The sequence below is a fragment of the Saimiri boliviensis genome, chromosome 1 (genome assembly GCF_048565385.1).
Source record: "Saimiri boliviensis isolate mSaiBol1 chromosome 1, mSaiBol1.pri, whole genome shotgun sequence".
NCBI classification, from domain to species: Eukaryota; Metazoa; Chordata; class Mammalia; order Primates; family Cebidae; genus Saimiri; species Saimiri boliviensis.
Genome location: NC_133449.1, coordinates 205,417,532 through 205,435,290, shown reverse-complemented (window position 1 = coordinate 205,435,290; position 17,759 = coordinate 205,417,532). Strand labels below are relative to the sequence as shown.

General features: G+C 34.2%; 1 long non-coding RNA gene across 3 annotated transcripts in view; it reads right to left on the bottom strand.

The window, feature by feature from the left end:
• Positions 1 to 17,759, bottom strand: part of LOC141583440 (uncharacterized) — a 142,768-nt gene that overhangs the window by 114,137 nt on the left and 10,872 nt on the right. The gene's annotated exons all lie outside the window — the stretch shown is intronic.

Here is a 17,759-nt window from a genome sequence, read left to right as displayed (position 1 = left end):
AAATTTGTATTCTTTTTGAAACAAAATTTGTGATAATTTGTTATGGCAGCAATAGAATCTAATATAAACTATCCATAATCACCTCTTTTGCTAACCTGAGGCAAATTTAATCATCTGTTACTCTGTAACCTGTGAATTATCTTCATGCACATATTATTTTACTAGATTTTGTAACTTTTTAAAAATGTCTGTCTTTCTTCCTAACAATTCTGTGAGATCCTCAAGGGTCTCATTTATCTTTGAATTTCTGGTGCCTAGTATAGTAGTTGGTCTTTTGGAATAAAGAGCACAGTATTTAGTTCTGCCCAAGTGGATTAATACTTCACCCATATGTAAGAGATTTAAATACACTGTAAGTAATCAAAGCTTAAGTAATTTTCCTTTCTTACTCATTGCAAAATATTCTGTCTCAACTAAGTGAGTTAGTAAAATATTATAAATACAAATGATACTGGTTTTTCCATATAAATTTAAAGGTACTCAGAAAAACTTTTGTAGAAATAGCTTTCGTATTTCTTAGAAAAAAGTGCCTTGGACATTGATTCTTAATGTGTTTTTATGCCTATTTTTCTGTGTAATGGTGGAAATACGTTTCTCTATAGGATAAGTATATTTTGTATTCAAACACATCTTTCAGAAATATCAGTTATGTGGCTATTTAATCTTAAAAGAATATTTCACAATGGTTTTCATAGCTGATAACATGATAATGTCATATAGAGTGGATATCATCATTAATCATTGCTAAAATCCCCAAACAAACAGAACTTCTACCATACTCCCATACCATATCTTCTGTAAGCTCCTTGACCTAGATTTTTTTGTATTTGATATTATGCCTGGACTTTTCTGTCATGTGCAATACACATGGCCTAGGTAATGTGACCTTTATGTCAGTTATTCATAAATAATTTATAGCCCATTCTTCACAAAAATTAAATATTCAATAAATAGTAGTAAATATTGTTGTGGTTTCTATAATTTATTGTTAACTAATTAATCCTGTTTTTGGATTTGTTTATAACCATTTTGTAGACACTATGTACTCTGGATATTTGGCTCTGAAAAGCAGGACATCTACAACCATGTCTGACATGTGTTCTATCAGTTTATGTCTGTATAACAAATTGCTTCAAAAGATAATGACTTAAAACACAGCCTTCTAAATACAGTCTACTTATTTTTGGGATAGGAATTCTGGCAGGACTTCGGTGGGTGATTCTTCTGCTCCATGTGGGGTACACAGAAGCTATACAGTGGCATTCAGCTGATAAGTAGGTTAGTCTAGAAAATGCAAGATGGCTTCACTCACATGTTTGATGCCTTGGCAGGGATGGCTGGCAGGCTGGTCTTAGCTGATGCTACCAACTTGAGTGCCCATAGTAGCCTTCTTCAGCATGGCTGTCAGAAGAAGTTAGCCTTCTTAGATGTTAGCTCAGAAAGGTAAGAGCAAGTATTCAAGCTAACAAAGCAGAAATTACATATTCCTTTGAAAGAAAACGTCAACATTTTCATGGCACATTTCCATTGTAATCTATTGATTGACACAGTCACAAGCTCACCCAGATGAAAGGTGTGGGGATAGTCCACGGGAAGAACATCAAAAAATTTGTAACTGTTGTTTACAATTCACATGATAGCCTTCTTGGTGATACTCTGGTAAATTATCTACTGACAATAAAAACAACACTTTAATTAAAACAGACACTATGTAATATCTAAGATGTACAGTGAAAAAAAAATGAAGTAAAACTTTCTTTGACCATTTTAAATATTTAATTTGAATTTGCCTAAAAGCACAACTGCAAGACAACATCAGGTATTTGCATGTCATCCTATAACATTTTATATTAAAATTTGTTTTAAAATAAACTGGTAATTTATACAGGGATAACTTGCTTTAAGAAGAGACAGTGTTAAAGATGAAGCCTGATATGGATTGGTTGTGTCTCCACCCAAATTTCAACTTGAATTATACCTCCCAGAATGCCCACACATTGTGGGAGGGACCCAAGCGGAGATACATCATAGAGGTCAGTCTTTCCCATGTTATTCTCATGATAGTGAATAAGTCTCATGAGATGTGATGAATTCATTAGGGGTTTCCACTTTTGCTTCTTCCTCATTTTCTCTTGCCACTGCCATTTAAGAAGTGCCTTTTGCCTCCTGGCATGTAGAGGAACCGTTAAGTACAATTAAATCTCTTTTCCCTCCCAGTCTCAGTTATGTCTTTATCAGCAGCATGAAAAGAAATTAATACAGTAATTTGGTACCAGTAGAGTGTGGCATTTCTAAAAAGACACCCAAAAATGTGGAAGGAACTTTGGAACTGGGCAACAGGAAGAGATTGGAACAGTTTGAGGAGCTCAGAAGAAGGCAGGAAAATGTGAGAAAGTTTAGAACTTCCTGGAGACTTGTTGAATGATGTTGCCCAAAATGCTACTAGTGATACGGGCAATAAAATCTAGGCTCACGTGGTCTCAGATGGAGATGAGGAACTTTTTGGGACCTGGAGTAAAGGTGACTCTTGTCATGTTTTAGCAAAGAGACTGGCAACATTTTGCCCCTGCCATAGAGATTTACGGAACTTTGAACTTGAGAAAGATGATGTAGGGTATCTGGCACGAGAAATTTCTAAGGAGCAAAGCAGTCAAGAGGTGACTTGGGGACTGTTAAGAGCATTCAGTTTTATAGGGGAAGCAGGTCATAAAAGTTTGGAAAACTTGCAGCCTGACTGAAATGAAAATCTCATTTTCTGAGGAGAAATTCAAGTCAGTTGCAGAATTTTGCCTAAGTAGCTAGGAGCTTAATGTTAATCCCCCAAATCATGGGTCAAATGTCTCCAGGCCATGTCAGAGACCTTCAGGACTGCCCCTCGCACTACAGGTCTGGAGGTTCAGGAGGAAAAAGTGGTTTTGCGGGCTGGGCCCAGGGTGTTTGTGCTGTATGCAGCCTAGAGACGTGGTGCCCTGTATCCTGGCCCCCCAGTCATGGCTGAAAGGAACCAATGTGCAGCTTGGGCTGTGGCTTCAGAGGGTGGAAGCCCTAAACCTTGGCAGCTGCCACGTGCTGTTGAGCCTGTGGGTACACAGAAGTCAAGAATTGAGGTTGGGGAACCTCCACCTAGATTTCAGAAAATGTATGGAAAAGCCTGAATACCCAGGCAAAAGTTTACTGCAGGAGCAGAGCCCTCATGGAGAACCTTTGCTAGGACAGTGCAGAAGTGGAATGGGGGGTCGGATCCCCCACACAGAGTCCCTACTGGGGCACTGCCTACTGGAGCGGTGAGAAGAGGGCCATCACCATCTTCCAGAACCTAGAATGGCAGATCCACTGACAGCTTGTACCATGCACCTGGAAAAGCCACAGACACTCAACACCAAGACTCTGAAAGCAGCTGTGAGGAAGACTGTACCCTGCAAAGCCACAGGGGCAGAGCTGCTCAAGACCATGGAAACTCACCTTTTGCATCAGTGTGGCCTGGATGTGAGACCTGGAGTCAAAGGAGATAATTTTGGAGCTTTAAAATTTGCTTGCCCAGCTAGATTTTGGACTTGAATGGGCCTTGTAACCCCTTTGTTTTGGCCAATTTCTCCCATTTAAAATGTCTGTATTTACCGAATACCTGTGCCCCCATTGTATCTAGGAAGTAACTAGCTTGCTTTTGATTTTACAGGCTCATAGGTAGAAGAAACCCGCCTTGTGTCAGATGAGACTTTGAACTGTGGACTTTTGGGTTAATGCTGAAATGAGTTAAGACCTTGGGCAACTGTTGGAAAGGCATGATTGGTTTTGAAATGTGAGGACATGAGATTTGGAGGGGCCATGGGCAAAATGACATGGTTTGGCTGTGTCCCCACCCCAATCTCATCTTGAATTGTAACTCCCACAATTCCCACATGTTGTGGGAAGGGCCAGGTGAGAGAGAATTGTTTCACAAGGGCAGACCTTTCTCATGCTGTTCTCATGCTAGTGAATAAGTCTCACAGTTTCTGATGGTTTTATAAAGAGGAGTTCCCCTGAAGAAATTCTCTCTCTTTGCCTCCCGCCATGCATGCAAGATGTGACTTGCTCCTCCTTGTCTTCCACCATGATTGTGAGGCCTCCCCAGCCACGTGGAACTGTAAGTCCATTAAACCACTTTTTCTTCCCAGTCTCAGGTATGTCTTTATCAGCAGTGTAAAAACAGACTAATACAACAGGCCTCCAATAGCACAGATATAGTCCTTTATTAGTGCAAAACCATTCTTAGTTAACTCCATACTGACATACAGCAAAGAACAACTAAAAAACTTACATGCACATACATGCACATATGTATATGTACACACATATGCATACGTAAATGTATATGTATATGTGTGTAGTCACTACAGCTATAAACCAACAAGGACTAATTTTGAGTTTATATTTTTAAGCACTGTCAAGAAAAATTCAGGTGAACACCCAAATTGTCTTAAATATTTATTCCATAGAATTTTCTCTGAAATAACCGTTTTTTCTTGTTTAACAACATACAAACTAAGTAAAACATTAGAGGCATGTACAAGAAAGAAATATACATGTGTATACATGTGGACCTGCCCATCTGCACAAAAATAACTTCCTGTATATATGCACATATGAACATATATGTTTCTTTATATATGTCCATTGTCCAGAGTGAATATATCCTGGTATACCTTCTTTTTATCCATTTCTTCTCTGACAGTAACATAAATTGTTGATAGCAAATAGTATAATATATATTTAATTTAATCTTTGTTTATGTAAATAATCAACAATGCAAGTTTTTCGTGTAATAATGTTATAAAATAATAATATAATGCCTCTGGGGTGGGGGTTATAACAAGAAAAGTATTATTATTATAGGTTATTCAACTGCAGGCAACGATATATTATACCTGAAAAATATTGAGGGTCACTTCCTATGAATCATACCCGATATATAAATGGTCAAATTAGTTAGCATTGTATCTGAGAACTAGAAGAAACTTTTAAGATCATTTAATTCAGTCCCTCATTTTCTTCAAAGCAGAGGTGGCCTTTTAATATGTTTCACAGCTATGAAGTACTATTGACTCCACAGGCCTGTACCATCATGAGCATGTAATAATATTTATATGAAGATCACATAATTATTTCATCACAAATTTGAAAGCAGGCCCTAAAATTGGAAAAGCTAAATCAAAACCAAATCAATAAAAACAAAAACAAAGCAACATCTCTGAACTGGAATAATAGTTTACAAACTACCAAGTAAATATTTGAAGTTATTTTCCCAGAAAGTAAAAAATAAGACATTTAAATTTATTAAACTGACATTTTTTGTGTGTATAATTTAGTGTGTGGTTTTTTTTTTTTTTTTTTTTTTTTTAACAATACTCATGCAGCATGGTACAAAATGTTAGCAAAATACTAAAACATAAAAATTAAAACCAAACTACCTTTTGAATAAAAAGATAAAATCAGTTCATCTTCAGTATTTTTATGTTTATAATGTACATTTTGATTTTCTTTAGTTCTAAAAGTTGGCGGATCTAGTATCATATTTAGTAGCTTAGAAAATAAAGTTTGTAGTTTTGACTTATTCATATTACATATCTCACCCATATTAAGCAAGAATTTTACCTTACTTTAAAATCTAAGTTTATGATACATCTTGAAATATTTAAAACCCTTTTTGATATTAGACAGTGGGATACTAAAGTAACTCGAACTTTTTCTATTCACCTTTGACAAGAAAAATCCAAATTTTAATCTTAGTTCTCTCTCAGTGATGTAGGGTCAATCTATTTAACTTCTTTGCCCCTCAGTTTTTATATGTTTAGAAAGTTAATAATATTAGGAAAGACATTAAAATGTTGTTATAAAGATTCAGTAAGTGCATGCAATTGCTAATAAATAATACACTTAAACTATCTAATATAAGGCAAAATAACTCAGCTCTGGGAATAAGAAATGCCTTGACATGCATCTGGAGGAATCTTTTGCAACAATTTATCCAACATTATTATAATTCATCAGGATCCATGAGTGCCCTTGAATTTTAATTCTTTTCTGTAGCTAATGGAAATCAGGGAGAAAAAAAATGAAGCTTTGTGGCTCTACTCAGGAAGTAACAATAAATAATTCAGCTCAGACAGAGATGCCAGGACATATTTGGGGTATAAAAAGGCAACAGGTAAGAGCTCAATGAGCAAGGTTCTAATGAGAGGATAAACAGGTTTTCTACCCACAGTGATAGATTTGCTCACCTCCATTACCTCCCCCAACCTCACCATCAAAATACAGTTAATTTAATATAATTCTTTTTTCAGGTTGGAGTTTTGTCCTGTAGTTTGCTTTTAGTATAATATATATTGTTTTTACAAATATGATTATGGTGAACAATCTGATATACAGTATTTGTGTCTCTCAGAATCACAGGGGGTAAAGGGTGGCCCTATAACAATTTCAGTATATATAAACCAGACTATTAATTGTTGGTCCAAAATGTGGAAAGAATGAAAATAGCTGAGGAATGTATTATTTCTCTCATACTTCAATTGGCACAAACTCTAGAATGAAAAGCAATTGAGACAATGCGGACACAGTCATCTCAACATTCTGAGACAATTCTTAGCTCTCACAACTCTGGTGTCCTAGTAAAAATTTTGATAGAAATACCTAAACATATAATGACAGCAACTTCATGGTTCCAAAGAGGAAACGCTATACTCAAGAGGACGATGAGAAGATGTAGGATATGTCCGTGATTGGGAAGAACTTGAGTTTTTAAAAAGTCAACTGAACCTTAGAAATAAGCAGAAGAAATTCTTGGGTGTTCTTTCAATATGGTTCTGAGTTTGAACTTTTGATTTATTTTATATTGACTGGATTAGTCTGCAGCTCTGTAGGAGTAGAGTTTAACTTGCAGATTTTTGTCTGGAAAAGATGCAAGTAATTAATTTTGATGGGAAAGATAACCCCAAGGGTAGGACATTAAACAGGTTTGTATCTAACCCAACAATTTTATGCTAGATTGCTCATAAATACCCAGTTCCTCAAATATTCTTTGAACTTAGGTGTGTGTGTTTTAAATATATTTTACTGGTTTTCTTTTTATTTAATGCGTTGAATAAAACCTTAGACATACATGCATTTTATATTTGCATGAGAGTAACAATGTTACCATTTTGAAAATTAATTTTATATCTCTCTTGGCAGAGGATGAAAAATATCTAGCAAGACATGCTAGAAAACTGAAAATATTTATTATGTGTGTATTTATTATGTGTGTATTATGTGTGTATTCAAGGAGAAGGAGGAAAAACAGGTCTTATTTGGTAATTAGCTCTTGTGCTCTTCATTTTTGTGAAGAGGTCCGAGCCATTGTCAAATAGGAGAATTGGAAGAAGCAAGTAGAGCTAAACTGATGCACATCAAAAGAGCTGAGCCAGAGAACTGACAGGTGAAATAATGAAGAACATTATGAGATACAGTTCAGTGGGAGGGTCATTATTTCTGTATTGAAATTGTTGAGAAAATTTTGAAATACTTGTGATACAACAAAAATATAAAGATTGACATTAATGGCCAAAAGAGACCATTAAGAGATTGTGTTATGCTTAATGAGAATATATTTTTGTGTATTTTTGTGAGGAAACTAACCACATAAAGACATATGTGGTTTTTCTTAAATATGTTAAAGCAGCTTCTCAAGACAGAATGTTTGTGAGCATGTTGTACAAAGTTTCATTTAAATTTGCCACTAGGAAAATATACTTCTAAAAAAAACTATTTCAAATGTGTATATTAGGTAGAGAATTTTATAGGGAGAAAAGGGGTACTACATTAAATTAACATAGTTACAAGAAGGGAAGAATTTGCTAAAAACTAGCATAGTGATTAGACAGGTTAAAGAATCTTGTGACTTTAAATATCTGATTTGAGGGTTCGAGGCTGGGAACAAGCACAAAGGCTGTGCCGGTTATAATCTAACCTCCCAGAAGTTTCTGTTCATCATTTCTAACAATAAAGCTGCCTCCAGATTATCTTCCAGAAAATCAGTCAAATTATTTAAAATGATCTATAACATTAGCTTTTTCTCGGGGTTAGCAAAATCTACGTTTTATTGTGATAGCTTGCTGGACTTTATACATGTTAAATGTAGGTTAAGTGCTTAATACATTGCCTGACAGTAAACATTTTAAAAACAACAACAAATAATTTAGTTATTTTCTATGAATGAAACAAACATGAGTACTAAGTATGAATTTAGTAATAATAAAATTATAAACCAACGAGAAAAAATTGAGGCATACACACTCATTTTACAATTTACCTATTTATCATTACTCTAAAATCAAACAGCTATTTGATGAAAATTATTTTAATTACTCCCCTAACAATTTCCAGGTCACCCCGGGTAACAGACAGTATTTTTTTCTTGGTACTCTAGCTTCCAAGAGGCTTTCATAAGCTGATTCCTACTCTGTTAGATATCAAATGTCTTCTCCTTCTCCAGCTTGCTATTTCTCAATTCTCACATTCTGTATGGTTTTCAACACCTAATTCACATACTAGCATTTCAGTTAAGTGTTCCCTATCATCCAGCCTCAAGCAATTTCTTGCTTCTCTGATGTCCCCTGGCACCTTTTCTTAACATTTTTCTCGACAGGCAATGCTTGCTAGTGTGTATTCAGCATACTCACATCCTTCCTTCCCTATTGGGCCATAACCTCCTTTTACACAATATTTCATTATCTAAATGATTGCATCTTAATTTTGCTTTGTTTCCTGAATCAATACTTTGCATCCATATTGTATAGTTAAGATTCTGCTGAACAGGAAAAGCAATCAGACTTCCTCTGCACTCTGCAAAGAATGATGTGTGATGTTGTCATCCATCTCCACCACAAAAGTGGCAGGTATAGCTGTGTCTGCTCTTCTTTCTGGTTTACAAAAGAATACAACCCTGGTGTGCTAACGATGACAATGGAAGGATGGTGGTGATTGGAAGTACCTGTAGTCCTAAAAATTCTTGATAGAATCTCTTTCTCCACAGGTCAGAGTGCTGGAAGTTAATTATCTTTTACAGTCACATGCCCCTAAAGCAACCACAACTTTTCAAGCAAGGAGCAGTATTTTTTCTTGCTTACAGACACCCCCTGCACAGAGTTTCCAACACATGGAACAGAAGCACTATCTATGCCTCATTACCATTTAAATAGGCTGATCAATGAGAATTAGCATGTAATTTGAATTACAACACCCACCTCCAGCTTCTTAGAAACCTTGGTCCTCCAACCTCTTTGAAGTAGTTGCTCTATTTTCCAGAGGGGATTCCCTCTTCAAATACAAAAGCAGGTGTATGCCTGTGTTTGGCGTAAGAACTTAATCTACATCCAATATAATATATTGTCCTGTTAAATGTGTAATAGCCACCTCAGCCAACTCATTACAATGAATATTGTGATTCAATCTCACCTTTAGTTTTAAGTTTAAAATTTTACTGCATCCATTTAACCAGTAAATAATATTATCAGAATGGGTCAGTGGACACACTATGCTGGCCAGGGAGTAATTAATTAGCCATAAGAAATTTGAAGCAAAAATTAGAAAGAAAAATAGAAAAAAGAAATTAAAAGCCATTTAATCTAAGTATAATTTTTAAAAATTGCTTGCCTTGCCTATGTAATAAATATTTATGGAGATTAATTATGTGATGTATGTTTGAAAGACCTTATACATGTCACAATGTGATACAAATCTACAGCTATATTGTCATTTCTCCACAAATACGAACATATTGTCAGGATCTAATTAACACTTACAGTAGAACTATTTTATAATTTGACACATTTTATCAGCTTCTTAAAATATAGACCGCCACCTCGAATATTTTTTAACTCTAAATTTTCCTATTTATTTGGTGAAGATAGCAAAGAAGTACTTTCTAGGATTTAGTTGTGATTGCCAGTCACCAGTATGTACGCTGGAACTATAAGCTATTTCCAGCTGAGAGCTCAGAGATTATTATTTAATGTTCAGATGATATAAAATTCTCTCCTCTCACTGACTAGTAATTCTTTTGATCCTCAAGTAACTTTCCAACTCTAGGAATATATAATTTTGATGTAGTTGAAAAGGGAATGAAAGTGTTAGGCAGGCATACACAGTTCTGTAGGGCCTAGGGTCCATAAAATATTTTTGTACCTGTGTTCCAATACTGTATTTCTGTTTTATCATATTATTTTCATTTAAAAGTCCAATTTATTCTTATTGGACGTCCTCTCTTCCTTCCATCAATGTCTCGTTGGGACAGAGTAGATGGTAACTTTTTTATTTGTTACTGCATCTTCAGTGTACTATCATAGTCCCTGGATCACAGTTAGCATTCACTGAATATGAGTTGAATGAATGAACAATGGTATTTCAAAGTGCTAACCTAAATAGGTTTGCATTCCCGAATAAACTCCATCAATGCCCTAGGTTACTCCAAATAAATATATTATACACAAAAAATTCGAGATTGGTTTTAATATGCAACCTCAGGGAAATTTCCATAGCCTATTTTTCCATCCAGATTGCTACTAGTAGACTTCTCCTATATTGCAATAAAATAATAAATAAATAAATAAATGAAAACTCTATAGCCAGGAGACAAATTAAAGAGGATTCCAATGATGCCATAAAATGGTACAGTGCTCTTTATAGCCACTTTTAAGATCATGAGGAATTGGAATCCACAGATCTCTTATTTAGAAATGTGTAGGTTGAGGACCCAGTCCCCAAGCAGATATTTATTGGGAATTATTCTAACTTTAAATTTTAAATAATTATAGATTATGTTTTCTGTGAATCTGTAGTTATTTAAAATTTTAAATAATCAAGTAGAAATAATATAAATCGATTTTGGTCATTACAATTTTTTATGCATTTTTTTGTACAAAAATAGTACACTATTCAGTTTCTGTACAAATTTTGTGTTTGCAGCGATTTGGGATGATAGTATTTATAGAATTGTTCAAGGTGGCAAGAAAGCAGTAACATCAAAAACAACGAGAAAGTAGGAAGATTTATTTGGATTTTCTTTTTGATGAAACATACTTTGTAAAGGTGATATAACCAATGTATTTAATCAGAGTATGAGCTATCTTATAATTTTATTGATGCATTATTTTGTGGAAGCACTCACACACAAATTGAATTATATTTCCTCTTTGTGCCCTAAGGTCATAGTCATGTTTCCATGTTCAGGCTACAATTACTCTCAAGACATTCTTTCTTCATTGACCTTAGAAAACTAATTTAACCATCGTATGTTCAACGTATTTTTCTCTAATCCCATCAGCTAAGCAAACTTCCTCACTCCTCTGAATCCCACTTTTTAAAAATATACACCCTTCTTGGAGCTGAAATAATTGTCTATCTCATGTAAGGCTTATTGATAAGCATCATTATGTTCCCTTTTGAACCATGTTCTCCCAGAGGGCAGGAAGCATCAGTTGATCCCCTTTATATTTTGGAGGCTTTAGCTGACAAGGATTTTTGAAAGGGTTAATGAGAATTTACATTTATATCCCAAAATATCTATCTTGGTTTCCAAACATTCACACTAATCATTTAAAACTTGTGAAATGGAAAGATGGAAGAAAAAAGAAAGAGGAGAGAATTGAGGGGAGGGAGGGAGAAGGAGGTGGGGAGAGAGAGAAAGAGAGAGAGAGAGAGAGAGAGAGGGAGGGAGAGAGAGAGAGAGAATCTTATAATATACCTCTGACTTTGCCCAATTTAAACATTTCATATTGTACTGTGCTGGGAATAAAGTACATGCTAACATATTCAAAGTTTTAAATTATTAGAAATAATTGTTTTCCTAAGGAACTACTATTTATAAGTTCAGAATGGTAAAATGATTTTTGTTAGAAATCACATTTAAATTAAAGTCATTTATTATGGATGTAGCCTGTACCCTGGAAGTGCTGAATATAGTACTTAGTCAGCTGGAGTTCTAACCCAATTTATTTTTTTACTAGCAATCACTCTGGAAGTAGCACAATATCTGGGGACTCATTGTCTGAACCAAAACTAAAATCTGTTGCTTTTTTTTAAAACCCAATGCTAAAACACAGTCACTATTGTTAATAGTTATTATTCCTATATATTTCTATAGCTCATATAAAATTTTACAGTAAATTATTAACTAATAATATAAAATAAATTATTAATTTTAAAGATTGTGAAAAATTACCATTAATGGTGAATAGAGGAAAATCCATGTAGGACAAATTGATATAGCCAGACTTATTTTTTTCCTCTTTTAAAATGAATACCATTTTTATAGATCTGTAGCTAAACATAAAAAAAGAGTCATGACTTAATTGTGTTAAAAGTATGATTATCCTTTCTGTATTTGGGGAAAATTCAATCTAAATAAAAGTCAGCTGTTTTACTGTTATGGTATGATATGTGGTATTCTAGAGCTATTTTATCAATTTGTTGGTGAGAATTTATGTAAATTTATGTAAACTGCAGTGTATTTTAGAGATAGGTTCTGATTTATTTAGGGTTTATATAAAGTTTGAAATGGTTGGAGAGGGCAGAATAATATGAAGAAAATGAGTTAAAAACAAACCAAAAAACTAATAAAAATAATTATATTATTTATAAATTTTATCATATCAAAATAAAAATATGCCCCATTAACCTATGGATTAGTTTTCTCCACAAACATGTTAAAGTATTTAACTATTACTGACTCAGCAATTTAACAGATTTAATGATACAACAGGATGTAGTCAGCATTCTATGATTGATAATATAATGACTTAACTTAATTCTTTCATCAATATTTTAGGAAAATGTCAGCAAACAAGTAACAGCATAATAACAAACAAGACAACCATACACATCTACTCACATGCATTTCTTTTCTATCTACATATACAAATCGGAGATGATAAATGCTCAAAACTCTTGGTCTACGTCAGTTCTGTGAGTTAACTTTCTAAAGTAGATAAAAAATACCTCAGTATAATAGATGCCTCTCCAATATGCACAAAAGAGAGAATTTTTCTCTTTTGTTCATTATTTCACTAATATTCAGTTTATCTCTATTTTTCAGAAGATAAGGAGATGCATGAGGACATGTATACTCTTGTTTCCTTTCAGTATTGCCTAGCTCAAGTTGTCATATATGCAAACCACTCAGTAATTAATAGCTTTCTTTGTAAACAAACCTTTTCTTAAAATATATTTGACAATTTTATTTATTTTTACTCAAATAATCTATGTTTGGTACAGATATAAGGAAATTAAGATAAAAATGTAACTTACTAGTATCCTAACAAGTGATGACTTCTATTACAGTTTTGATATTAATATACACACATTTTTCAAAAACATTTAGAATAATGTGACTACACTTTTGTAATTGCCACTTTTCACTTATTTATAACTGCAGTTTCTCACTTCTCATTTCAAAATATAAATATGCATTATAACATTGATGTATTATCTACATTTTATCATTTTTAAAACTGTGATTAACAATATTTTGCTCATATGTAACTATACTTAATTATTTCCTCATGAGGAATTCGCTAAAGTGAATTTAGGGTCCAATACATCAGAAACTTGGAAGTCATCAAACATGTCCTTGATGCAAGGAAAAAAAGGAGAACAAACTAAAAATCAGCAACTCATCAGAGAATTGAGGTCACAGAACAAACTGCTGCCCATCCCCACCAAACTTCGGGGGACAGGCAGCTGTAGAGAATCCCATTTCATTAGAGCAAAAGTCCAGGAAGAGAAACCACAGTCAGAGCCAGACCAGGATAGGAGGAAAAAAAGAAAAAGAAAAAGAAAAAGAAAATGAACTGTAATTAATGTATTGCTGGAGGTTACATATGTGCTGTAAACCAAAAATAAAATTCTAAGTGCTCCTCTCAGCCAAGGGTATTCCAAAGTAAACCTGAAAAATTAGTTCAGGCCACCATGGGAAAGGAGATCTGGAGATACCTCATTATACCCTCCTCCCTTTTGGAATTCCTGATAAAACGGGATCTTTAAGTCTGATAAGAAAAATTTCAATCTCTTCTCTCTCAAGCCTGCTAACTAGAGGCTTCATCTGCACAATAAAACTTTGGTCTCTACAATGCCTTCAATCCCTTATTGTAACTCAGACATTTCTTTCTATTCATAATAACTCTTTCAACCAATTGCCAATCAGAAAATATTTAAACCTACCTGTAACCTGAAAGGCTGTGCTTCCATTTGGCCTGCTTTCTGGACCAAATCAGAAAAATGTGCCATACATGCAAGGTACATCTTACATATATTGATTGATGTTGCATATCTCCCTAAAATGTGCAAAACCAAACTGTACCCCAACCACCTTGGGCACATGGTGTTAGGCCATTCTGAGGCTGTGTCACTTGACAAAATAAACTTTCTAGATTGATTGAGACCTATCTCAGATACTTTTGGTTTACAACACAAAATAAGCCTTAAAATTTTGGTGGAGCCCCCATCTTAGGAAGGTAGCCACATTTGTGTGTGTTTTGCCTCCAAGAGCTCTACCAGGTTGACTCAGTGAAGAGCAGATGAAAAGTCCCAATATCATGTGTCTTGCACTGGGAGGGAAAAAGCAGCCATTTTAAAATACACTCAGAGCTTCTCTTTTCCTTAACAAAGGCTGCACTCAAGGGAAAGGATTTTATCAAGCAAAAATTGAGTAGGGATTTTCCAAGCCTAAGCAACTTGGGGAAAGGAAAATGTTCAACCGCAGTCCACCCTAGGCAACCATGTGAAAAAAGATACCCATCTCCATCCATGTCTAGTCTTCCTGTCCCACCTACAGAGAAAACAAAATGCAGCCAAATAGCTGAGCACTCATGCATACACACTCTTACTGAAAAACTGAGATCTAATCACAGAACTGTAGAATACTTCCCCCTCACCCCACACCTTACAACCATTTCAATAGGCTTCTATATAGTAATAGAAGGTTACAACTAAAAAAATAGCAAGTCTTAAGTTACTTAAGAAATTTCTTTGGAAACTTAAAGGAAAAAAAAAAAGGGGAAATAAAAACAAGGACATCAGAGAAAATTTTATCCCCTGATAACCTGTAGCTACAGCAAACAGTAAACACAGACTAACTCCCAGGCAGAAAAACGTAAAACCTCGCTCTAAGGGCCTGTCCCCCTCAGTTCCTTTTACCAAGGACATCATGTCCTGCTTTCAAAACAACAACAAAAATCACAAAGCGTACTAAGACACGGAAAACACAAGTTTAAGAGAAAGGACAAACATCAGAGCCAGATTCAAAAATGGCAGAGATTTTAGAGTAGTCAGCCTAGCTATTTAAATAATTATGATTAATATTTTAAGGGTTTTAATAAAAAAAAAAAAAGAACCACATGCCAGAACAGATGGGTAATGTAAGCAAAGAGATAGAAACCCTAAGAGTCAAAAGGAAATGCTAGAAATAAAGAATACTGTAGGAGAAATTAACAGTACATTTAATGAGCTCATTAGTAGATTGAATATGGCCAAGGCAACATCAATTAGCTTGAAGACATGTCAACAGATACTTTAAAAACTGAATGCAAATAGAAAACATTTAGAAAGATGAAATAAAATATTCAAGAACTGTAGGAACAATTATAAAAACTGTAATATATGCATGTAGGAATATTAGGAAAAGAGAAACAAAATGAATATTTGAAGTAATAATGGCCTATAATTTTTATTAAAATTAATGACATTGAACCACAGATCCAGGAGGTCCAGAGAACATGAAGCAGGAAAAATATCAAAATATCTATGATGCAGAAAATCAAAGTATTGAAGGAAATCAGAGATAAAAACATCTTATCTATACAGGGTGAAAGAAAACACCTTATCTATATAGGATGAAGGATAAGAATTGCAGTGAGTTTCTCATTAGAATCCAAAATAAAAGAAAGTCTACCCTATCAATGTCTCAATTTTCACTTCATTTATCCCTTTTTCCCCCTGAGACAGAGTCTCGCTCTGTCAGGCAGGCTGGAGTGCAGTGGTGCAATCTCAGCTCAACGCAACCTCTGCCTCCCCAGTTTAAGCGATTATTTTGCCTCAACCTCCCGAGTAGCAGAGACTACAGGCATGTGCCACCACACCTAGCTAATTTTTGTATTTTTGGTAGAGATGGGATTTCATCATTTTGGCCAGGCTGCTCTTGAACTCCTGGTCTCAAGTGATCCACAAAGTTAGGCTTCCCAAAGTGCTGGGATTACAGGTATCACCCACCGTGACTGGCCAATTTATTCAATTTTTACATAACTGTTTTAAGATTTATATTTAGGATGAATTACTTGATTCTTCCTTAGCTTTTGCTTTTTGTAATTCTCTTGTGAATCATCTTGGTTTTCTTAGTTATTATTACTTCAAGGCCCTTTCAGCTGACAGAGCAAGAAAAAATTATATATATATATATATATACACACACACATTTATGTATACACTCTGTGTGTGTATACACAAACCTAATATATATACACACACATATGCACACTCACACACACATACACTATATATATAGATATGTATTAAGTGTGAAACCTGGCCCCACTAGGCACCATTCATTTACTTAATTGTTCTCATCTAGTATACTCATATAGAAATATAAGAATTATTATCATATTCCCTTAAGGGAAACAATTTTATCAACTGAAGTATAGTTCTTAATTACAGTTTCTTTTATCTTTATTTTTATATACTGTTTCCAAAGTTATATAAGTCAGCACCATTTTCCCAACCGTCATCAGTAAGGTAATTTTATGCATTTTTTGTATATTTATATTTTGTCAAATTTTCCATTCCAATCTGGGATCCTCCAACTTACTAAATGATTATATTTTCCTAATTTAGGTACATTGATTAACTCCATATGCTATATAGTTCTATGGGTTTTGACAATAAGAATAGTGTCATATATTCCCTAACACAGTATCACAAATAATAATTTTATCACCTTAAAATCTCTCCTGCTTCACCTACTTAACAATCTTTGCCCCCCTCAATTCCTTGGCAACCACTGATTATTTAACCATCTCCTTAGTTTTTTATTTTTCGGAATATCATGTAATTAGTATGATAGAGTACGTAGCATTTTAAATGGCTCTTTTACTTAGTAATATGCCTTTAAGATTTCTTCATGTCTTTTTATGGCTTACTAGCTCATTGTCTTCAAATATTGCTGAATAATATTCTGCTATATAAATATATCACAGTTTGTTCATCCATTTACCTATTGAAAGATATCTTGGTTGTTACTTGTTTTAGTGACTTTATATAAAACTGCTACAAACATCTGTTTGCTGATTTTGTATTAGTCATATAAATCCTTTTGCTGCCAAACAAAATAATAATTGATCTGTATTCATAATTATTAAAAGTGTTTTAGTTAGGGTATGTAAAATTAGTGTCTGAATATTCTAAAGTATACTAAATCCTTCAAGATGATTATAGAAAGCACTATAAAGCTAGTTGATGAAAAACAATTACTACTTGGAAAACATTTGAATGTAAATTTTAAAAATTATGTTTGCCTTGAAAATTTTTTAATGCCACCTTAACCATACCTGTTCTTTAAAACATCCTTCCTACAAGCCAGCCTTATGTATGATTGAATTTATCATGGTGAATGCAAGGAAAATGATTGGGTCAGGATTGTCTTGGGGCTGCCAGCATCAAACATATGAAGTTATTATAACCAAGGTCTACAAAAA